Below are 10,590 nucleotides of genomic sequence, written 5' to 3'. Positions count from 1 at the left end.
AAGCACATAAGCAGTAATTTATCATTCCCCTGCTTGGATAGACAGTGAATCAATCACTCGACTAATGTAGACACACATTAAATTTGAACGTTTTTGACACGTTTAAGCTTTACACCTGCTCAATATTACATTGGCAGGTGTTGTTGCTGAAAAACATAATCATTCTTTATCATTTGTTCTTTCAATCTGTTCAATTCGATAGATTGTCTTGAAATACACAGTTATGTTTCGAAATAAGTTGCACAAGTACTTCGCTGTGACGGCTATCAAATGTCATCTGCTAATAAAGGGTTGATCGATGAGTGCATTTAAAAACTGCGCCTGATTATGTGTCCAAATGTATGGGTGTGTGCGCGTGTGCGCGTGCGTGTGCGTGTGTGTGCGTGTGTGTGTGTGTTTGATTCGGCAGAGATGTGGGAGGAGAGTTCTAACTACAATGGTGGAATCTTTCCTCCAGCCTGTTGATTTGAAGAAACACTGTATGATTGAATCATTGATTCATTCAAGATTTCCTCTTAGACATTTGTCAAAATTTATCTATCATGCTAACATCCTGCACATCCGACAATGATCTGTGCCAGGCAGTGTGCCTGTATAATTGACTATGCCACTATTTCTCAACCCTTTGCAAAGGATTGAGATTTCACCAACCATCCTGAATGGATAATGATGGCTGACAAAGACAGACTCATTTCTGGATGATGATTCCCAATACATTCAGGAACTCAATAAAACATCTAAGCTGATTAAGTTTCCAAGTCTGAAAAGAGAAGCGAATGCATCATGTCTGGCTTGGCAATTACAATTCAAGTTATTTTTTTCAATCACAGCAAACCTTTACACAAAAAGAGAGATCTTGCAAAGCTAATTCAGATTCAGTTTAATCAAAAGATGCAACACCGAGCCATCCATTCTCCTGATAGGGATACTGTCCTCAGGCCAGTAAAAAGGACAGATCATGGATATTGGACTGATTCTGAATAGTAGGATTTTTTTAAACACTGGCCTCCAATCTCCTTCTTCTCCTTTTGGGCTTTTCCTCTCAGCGAATCAACCTTCTCCATCTAACCCTATTCTCTATATCCTCCTCTCTCACACCAACTACCTTCATATGCTCTCTCACGACATCCATAAATCTTCTCCTTGATCTTCCTCAAGACCTCCTGCCTGGTAGCTCCAATTCCAGCATCGGTCTGCAATATATTCATTATCCCTCCTTTGTACTTGATCAAACCATCTCAGTTTGGCTTCTCTGACCTTCTCTCCAAAACATCTTACATGTGCTGTTCATCAGATAGTCTCATTCCTGATCCTATCCATCCTGGATTGTCCTACAGTGAACCTCATCTCTGCGACCTCTTGCTCTGCCTCCTGTCTATTCGTCATTGTAACTGTTTCTAGGCCATACAGCATCGGTGGTCTCACCACTGTCCTGCACACCTTTCCTTTCATTCTGGCTGATAGTCTTTTATAGCATTGTCCCCCTGACACTTTTTTCCACCTGATTGAACCTGTCTCTTCACCTCCTTTCCACACTCTCTGTTGCTCTGGACTTGTTGACCCCCAGTGCCTGAAATCCTCAGGTACCTGAAATCCTCCAACTTCTTGATATCCTCTCCCGTTAGCCTCACTGTTCCATCCGGGTTCCTCTTATTCACACACATATACTCTCTCTTGCTGCAACTAACCTTCATTCCCCTCCTTTCCAGCGCATACCTCCACCTTAGTAGATTTTCCTCAACCCGTTCACTGCTCTAACTATAGATCACAATGTCATCTGCAAACATCATGGTCCATGGAGATTCCTGTCTAACCTTATCTATCAGTCTGTCAATCACCACTACAGACAAGAAGGGGCTCAGAGCTGATCCCCGATGGAGTCCCACCTCCACTTTGAACTTCTCTGTTACCCCTTCAGCACACCGCAGCTGTGTCTCACAGCTAGCATACATGTCCCGCACATTCTCTGCCACACCAGACTTCCTCATACAATACCAGAGCTCCTCTCGAGGCACCCTGTCTATATTTATACTCTCAAAGCAAATATTGCATCTGTAGTACTCTTTCTAGGCATGAAGCTATACTGCTGTTCACAAACGTTGACTTCTGCTCTCAGTCTAGTTTCCACTAGTCTTTAGTGGAAGCCGTAATTTCATTGTATGGCTTATCAACTTCATCTCTCAATAGTTGTCGCAATTCTGCACATCCCCCTTATTCTTAAAAATGGGCACCATCACACCTCATCTCCATTCCTCAGGAATCTTCTCACTCTCTAAGATCCTGTTGAATAATCTAGTCAGAAACTCAACCACTGCCTCTTCTAGACACTTCCACGCTTCCGCAGGTTTATAATCAGGACCAACTGCCTTTCCACTCTTCATCCTCTTCAATGCCTTCCTCACTTCACTATTACTAATCTCTTCCACTTTGTGGTCTACAATAGTCAACTCTTTTACCCTTGCCTCTCTTTCATTTTCCACATTCATCAGCTCTTCAAAGTACTCTTTCCATCTTCCCATCACTCTTCTAGCATCTGTCATTACATTTTCCTCTCTGTCCTTGATCACCTGGACCTGTTGTACATCCCTTCCATCTTTATTTCTCTGTTTTACCAACCTATATAGATCATTCTCTCCCTCCTTACTGTCCAACCGAGCATACAAGTCATCATATGCCCTTTGTTTTGCCTTTGCTACCTCTATCTTTACCTTACATTGTATCTCCCTGTAGTCCTGTCTGTTTCCTTCAGTCCTCTGTGTCCCACTTCTTCTTTGCTAACCACTTTCTCTGTATATACTCTTGCACTTCCTCATTCCACCACCAAGTCTCCTCATCTACTTTCCTTCAAGATTACACATCAAGTGATTACACACTAAGTACTCTTCTACCTGTCTCCCTGATAGCACTAGCTGTAGTTTTCCAATCATCTGGATGCTCACCCTGACCACCCAGACCCTTTCTCAACTCCTCCCTGAAAACCATGCAACACTCCTCCCTTTTCAGCTTCCATCACTTTGTCCTCTGCTCTGCCTTTGTGCTCTTGATGTTCCTTGTCACCAGAGTCATCCCACACACCACCATGCTGTGCTGTCTGGCAACACTCTCACCTACAACTACTTTGCAGTCACTGATCTCTTTCAGGTTACCTTGTCTATACAAGATGTAGTCTACCTGCTTGCCCCTACCTCCCCTGTCTTTTCTGGAAAAAAGTGTTCACTACAGCCATTTTCCATCCTTTTTGCAAAGTCTACCACCATCTGTCCCTCTGTGTTCCTATCCTATATACCAAATCTGCCCATCATCTCTTCATCCCCTCTATTGCCTGCACCAATTACTACTCTCTCATCTCTGCCCTTCCTGAAGCAACCCTCTGCATTTATCCGGGCTTGGGATCGGCTCCGGGGTACACTGGCCTGTGCCATCCCAAGGCTGCATGAAACACTGGCCTCCAATCTTAAGTCTAATAAAGGATGAGGGTATGTCTCAAGTCTCTGTAAATAAAGCTTTTCCACATCCAAGATGCAAATGTCAAGAGGAAGGGTGTCCAAAATGGAATATCAAAAATACAGGCCAACACTAAACACTGACAGCAGAGAAACAATCTAAAAAGATCCTTGATGGGAGCTTGGGTTGATGTGATGCAGTGTAATATTGTGATGGAAAATAGGTGTGACAAGGTGTAAAGATTTAAAATTTCTCCTTAAATCCAAATTTTATACTCCACCAGCAAGGGAAGTCATGACAGACATAACAGACAGTATCATTGCCCCTAGACTATTCCCTGTGTTTGGTTTTTACTTATTGTGAAACATAATAATTGATAAAAGATAATAGTCTGAATGCTATTCCTGTGCAACAGCAGTTGAGCATCTTACATGCTGATTTTATTTTTATGTTCATATGGTGTTAAAGTGGGAGGTGAAGCACAAAGTTTATTGCTCAACAGGAAAATATTCCATGTACTTTCCATCATGTTTCAAGGACCCTCATCTTACCTGTGCAAAATAAACATGTTTGTTTCTCTTGTTTATGGCAACCCCACTCTAAGAGCAGTAAATATCATTATATTTACTGCTGTCCTGACAATGATCTTGACTCTGACTTGAATGTGTAATGACCAGAATTCATTAGCAGGAGTTATGAGGATGTTGGCTGACATGCAATGTTTGTTCCTAAATTGAAGTAATCGGACAGCAACTCTGGAGACAACTGCTGACCCTGTAGCTGAGTTTCCCTCAAGTGGGTGCTACAATAGAAAAACCTCAGCTGTTGCAGGTGAGACAGGCACAACAGGATCAAGGCTGCCTACTGCTACTTAATTTTTTTTTTCAAGCGGAAAGCTCCTTGAAGGTGAATTTTCAGTGGTCCATCACCCAGGAAAAAAGGAATAAAAGTTGAGGAAAAAAGTTAAGAAAAAAGTTCACATAATGGGGCTGCATCAATCTGCTACTGGTTCTTAAGGACATACTTTTATGTTGAAACTGTGTGTATAAAAGTTGAAAAAATAACTAAGAAGTCTCAAAATTGCTGATCCTTGTAACTTTCTCAAAGATCTGCAATAAAAAAAATCTTCTCTCATTCACAGAAAATACCATCAGTAAACAAATGCAGAGGTGATAAACAACAAAATCATGAAGTGATCCAGTTAATGAGTTCTGCTCTGATCCTCTTTGGCATTAGTTATACATTTTATATAGGACAAATCCTTTGTCACTTTTTCAGTCCCATGACATGAGCATGATGATGGACTGCATATGCTGCCAGAGCGACAAGTACTGTATGTAGAAAATTGCAATGCAAGTAAGCATATACTGTGAAAACACACATATACGCTTATTATCAATACTCTATGGTGATACCTAAACTAAGAAAAAAAAGGCTATATTGACAAAAAGCTGAAATGTCCTGTGTTTTTTTTTTTGTCTTCTTTAATCATAACATGACATATAAGACTTTTGATTCCAAGTCTGTAAAAAGGCTCTGGTTTCATTGCAAAATCCTTTAAACTGTTTGAAAAATCATTAAAATAAAAAAGGTAATGAGAGACTTATTCTTTAACCCCCTTCTGGTGCTTCTTTGTGTGTCTCCTATCAGATATTTTACTTTGCAGTCTAATGCATTTCAATCAGAAGTACACATCTGGCCACTCGAGGGCGGTATAATGCCCTCTTGAAATCTTGAAACGATGCCTCAGCTATGGAATTATATCTCATGTTTATAATATTTTTTTATACTGTTTTCAAGCAATTCTTTTAAATCATCACAAGCTTTTCTAAAAATTGCAATGAATAAAGTTATCAAATTTATGAGATGACGGTTGTTTGAGGAACTCAAGGATGGCCCTGTGATATGCAGGAAAAGTTTGAACTTTTGAACAAAACAACACATCTTTTCAACCTTTTTCAAAACGGTGAAAATGCAGCAGGTTGATAAGATTTACAAGTACATAGTTCACTGATAATTTATTACAAGTCCAAAGACAAAAGGGCTGCTTTTGGTGCCTTCATTTGAATGACAGAGGACAATAACAGAAGCAAATTGCAAAAAGTCACCAAAAAAAAAAAATAAAAAAAAAATTAAGGTATATTGTCTTTAAGGGAAGTAACAAAATGATGAAGGGTACCTAGTGTTACTATGGAGTGGGCATGTAAGATCAAGATTGTATTAAATAGTAGTGTAGTGAGGACAGAAACTCAAACAGTCTAGGAAATATTGCCTGTGTTGTTATTGAGGCAGGATTCAGGGTCATTGCTCAAAGTTACACATGATGAAACACTGTGTTGCAACGTATGTGAGAGTCAAACTGACAGATATTTCGGTCAAAATTCTTGTAAACATGGCCACCCAAGCAGTTAAATCTCTTTAATGGTTTCAGTTGTATTCAGAAGAATTGGCTGAATTCAAGAATCAAGAATCAAGATTTTTTTTAATTGGCATTGTCCAGGCACAGTGGAATTTTGCAATGAGAGCTCCTGGCTTGGAGCATGTACAGGTTTTTGATAGAAATAAAATTAAGTAGACAGAAACATCATTGACATGGTGCATAGTTATATACACGTTGCTAATGGTATGAAGGGTGATCTGAATATGACTAAAGTGCAGGGAGGATGGAGTGGTTGTCAGCAGGTTTTAGGTTGTCAGCATTGTATTAGTGTGTGCTGAACAGGTGGGGGAATTTAAACCATGAGAAAGAATGATTCAGCTGAGGGACAATATGGTCCACTAACTTGTTACTTCAAGAATAACAAAAGTAACCTGAGACTAAACTGAAACCTTTTGGACTTTTAAAAGTTGAATGGAATGTTTTTGTGCTGAAAATGTATGTCATACACAGTGTGTTCACAGGAGTGTGAGAGAAGTATGACACCCTGTCATTGCGAGTGAGACATTTTTCGCTGCAGCAGTAAAGGGTTCACTTCATTTTCCTCCCTTTTTAGTTTCTTTCTCTCTGTTTGTTTTTGTTTGCTCATTTTTTTATTTATTTCATTTATTTGTGTTTGCTACAAAGGCATTAAGTGAAAGTCACTACCATAAAAATTGAAAATGAAATATCTGGATTCTCTCTCTCTCTCATCTCATCTCATCTCAAAATTGCAATAATTATGACATAAAGTCACAACAGGAAAAGAGATACAGAAATGTGGTATGTTAGGTTATGTTAACCTAACTGAAGTATTTTTTCTGTTTTGCTTTTTATTTGCTAATCTGCTGCAGCATTGTAGCTTAGTATTGCTAAGAGAAGGTATAATAAAATGCTAATTTACCAGGAGGAAAGACTTGTGGTTCTCTGTAATTAGATAGAAAAAACAAAGGATATTAACTCGAAATGATTTGGGAATAATATCTGTAAATAATAGTGAGGAGAAGGTTGACTTGAGGCTAGCATCTTCTCCCTTTTTTCTATAAGGACTATATCGGTGCACACTTATTGAAAATGATGTTATAAATAAGGGTCTGACTGTTTGCTCCACAACACCAATATCTCTTTATACCGCTTGTCTGTATCAGTAACACATCCCTGGTCTCTGGAAGAGCTGAGTGTCTGTTGAGGAGGTTCAAACCTGTTTCCTAGTCAAGCCCCAGCTGGGCAAACTCTACCGGCTTTTGGAGCAGCCAGCTCCAGATGGCAGAATCCAGAGCAGCTCGCGGTAATCGTGGTTTTCACAACCCAGATCCATTTTCCCCTCACCCTACACCCCCCCAAGATCTGTTTCCTCTGCTGATTAGACTGGCCTCCCATATTTTCTCCCCAAAACAGAGAAAAGCAAGCACTTGAAGTGATTAACTGTCTCTTGCAACGGTCAGCTGTCCTTTTGTTCTTGGTTCTGTCACAGCTCAGTCTTCAACCAAACGACTGCTGTTTTTTTTCAAGATGAAATCACAAGTGGACAGTGACTAAGGACATATAATCAAGCACATTATCCCAAAGTAAATCTAAGGTGCCTGTACTTTGCTTGAGTGTTTCTATTACTTCGTCTACTATTATGTCCTCTTAGCACATATCACCCCATGTCTGACATCTAAAGTAACTTATCGATTACTTTGCATTATTATATAACTTAAACAAATAAATTTGTGTGATACATTCAAAGCCCATATTTTCTCTGTCATATGCTGAAATGCTACAGGAGACAAGTCTCATGTGAGGTATGTCTGATTGGAACCCTGTGGGTGATAAACCAAATGATGAAGATTGTATTCATCTTGATTCCACAAAGCAGTGCCCATAGTAACAGTGAGCCTGTCAGGGGATACAGCAATGAATTTATTGCATTGCTTGCAATTCTGCACTTGCAGGGCCATGCACAGGCAGCTAAATTACTTGCACAGTGACAATGAACAGTCACTCTGGCATGTAATTTCTATGTGCTTGCAAACTATACACAACCATTGTTCGACTCTTATCTTCTAGACCAAATGATAATAAGTGAAAGCTAGTGAAGGTGACTAAATTATGATGGTGAATGAAATGTGATAAATAAAATAAGTACTTGAAATAAAATACATATGCATTTTCAAGAGATATGTCATATTAAAAGGCAATTATTAATATTTTAGACTTTGTTTTATCATGTTGTGGTAAAAGTGCTAGCAGTTATTGTATAAAGAAGGAAAAATGAACAAAGACTGCAGTCTAAGGGGGCCAAGTGCTTTTATAATAATACTATCATACTTTTGCTTACTCCAGGTTTTTAATTCAAAATATTGATGAAGTATTTTCTCAGTGTGGTAATTATTGTTTTATAAAGATTACCACCTGAAGCATGGTGCAGACTACTGACTGTCAGCCTGCCAAACTGCTTTCACTTTGAAGATAACTGGTAGATTCCTGTACTGTATATAAATCATACAATTCATTCATAGATCCACAGGCCAGTTGGAGATGCAGGGAGAGCTGTGTTTTGCCATGTCCCCCATGTCTCAAATGCTGACCAGTACAACTCATCACTGACTTTTGTATCTCCTGTCTCATGCACAAACACACAAGGAGACATGAGCCAAAGCAGATGAGAAACTTTTGAAGGTTTTGGCTCCTACTTCATCCCTTCCAATCAGTTTATATGAATACGTCTATAATGATGTTATGTCAGTGACTGATTTGGTGTGAGTGAGAGAATAATGAGATGCTCGATTATCATAATTTCCCTGATATAGATGAGTGGTTTTCTAACTCTTGTCAGTGAGCTCTGGCATTGCATCTTCCTTTTAAATATACTCTCTCTCTCTCTCTCTCCCTCTAACTCTCTCTCTCTCTCTCTCTCTCTCCTTTCTCTCTCTCTCTCTCACTCTCTTTCTCTCTCTCTCATTCATTTCCTGAGTACATTTTCTTACTATTTCTGCCATGGAAAGTTAAGTAATTGGAGAAAAAATGGGAATACTTCAAATGAATCATTTTCAGAATTAATGTCACCTATTGGACATAAACGTCTAATATACAAATTTACAAGGAAAGTTTTGATATCAAGCCCAACTAATCATAGCAGAAAAACAATTTCAAAACTGCATGCAGTCCAGACTCCACAAATAATTCAGAACTCTTAGTTCTGTAGATGTGACTGCCATGCAAATCTTCATTATCAAGAAGTGTCTGCCAGCTATTGCTTTATAGCTGTGGTTTGTGTCACTCTCACGCTTAGACAGGAAATAGGGATGTGCCGGTTTTCCTGTTTGTCTTTATTAATATTTATTTTAACTCTATTTGACAAGGATTTCTACTTGAGCACTAGCACGTACAAGGCTTTAAAGTTGTCTGTTATGAGATGAGAGAACAACTTTATTTATCCCAAAGGAATAAATCTCTCTTAATCATCTCTCTTAATTCAAACCTGTATTCTCGAAACTATAATTAACATCAAAATACACTTGTGAAGATGAAGCCTTTTCTATAAACATCTCCAAAAATGAAGTGACAATAAGCTTCAAAATGGCTTGATGTGAGCTGGCTATTGAATCTAGTAATTTGTAAATCTCACATTAGGTGTTCCTGTTTCTGTTTAATGCACATTTTTCTGGTTACTGCTGTTGCTGGATATTTGAGCCTCAGAGTCTGATGATGTTTTTGCAGAGTTTTTAGATGGGACTGTAAATATAAGTATTTAAGATCTGAGCTTGTGATCATTATTTGCTACATCACATATGTCTTGTAGCCATGTACAGAATTATCACTAAGATTTGAATTCTCCACATCACAATAAAGAGAAGGAGATAGTTTTTTTTTCCACTTTCTTTATTTTATTTTTTACAGCAACAACATGTGAGAGTAACATTCTACAGAGTATTAAAGTATTTTTTTTATCCTCATCTCCCATCAAAGCTGTGAGGGTCTTTAAACCCTAAATCACCAGCAGCATCCCTCACTTCTCATTTCACTTCAAGTACAGATAGTAAAAGAACACCTAGAAGAACATAGCAGTATTTTAACAAGGACTTTTTTAATTATATAATTAAATTTAATTTAATTTATAATTATTTTCAGCTGATAGTTTGATATGAGAATTTTGTATAGGACCAGCTCTTCTCAGGATCTACACAAGAATTAGTCACTGACAACAATTGCAACAATTATAAATTCACAATGTTCCCCAATTGTCTGTGTTGGCAGTTGTGTTTGGTATCAATAAAACGACATAAACCTTCTCATTACAATTATGACTCTATTAGTGAAAATAGAAAGAAAGCCACACATAATCTACCCCTCCACCACCCGGCCACTCGGATTGTCCAGCTCATGGACTGAATCTCATCACTGGTTCCTTTTCAAAATACCCACAGAAACATAATGATTGATTCAGCCACTATCCTCCAGGATCTCTCAATGCCTGCCTGGGCTGGAGATTAATTTATTTTCCTCATCTTAATTTTCTCTCATTGCTTCTCCACAAAAAGGCTAAATGTCAAGCATGCCTGACTCCTTCAAGTGACACGTCTATTCCAGCAGTATAATTACCATAAGGAAATTGATGCTTTAGTGTACAGAGGGAAATTTAATTTACCCTGACATCCACACTGCATAATGCATTCCAAAAGAAAGGGAGTTTTTCAGTTGTGATTGAATTTTTAGAGAAATTGGACTATTAAATGTGATTATCA

The sequence above is a fragment of the Fistularia commersonii genome, chromosome 2, assembly GCF_037954325.1.
Source record: "Fistularia commersonii isolate RoL2024-O1a breed Wild chromosome 2, RoL_Fcom_v1.0, whole genome shotgun sequence".
NCBI classification, from domain to species: Eukaryota; Metazoa; Chordata; class Actinopteri; order Syngnathiformes; family Fistulariidae; genus Fistularia; species Fistularia commersonii.
The sequence above is the reverse complement of the archived record's forward strand: the minus strand, read 5'-3'. Positions refer to the sequence as shown.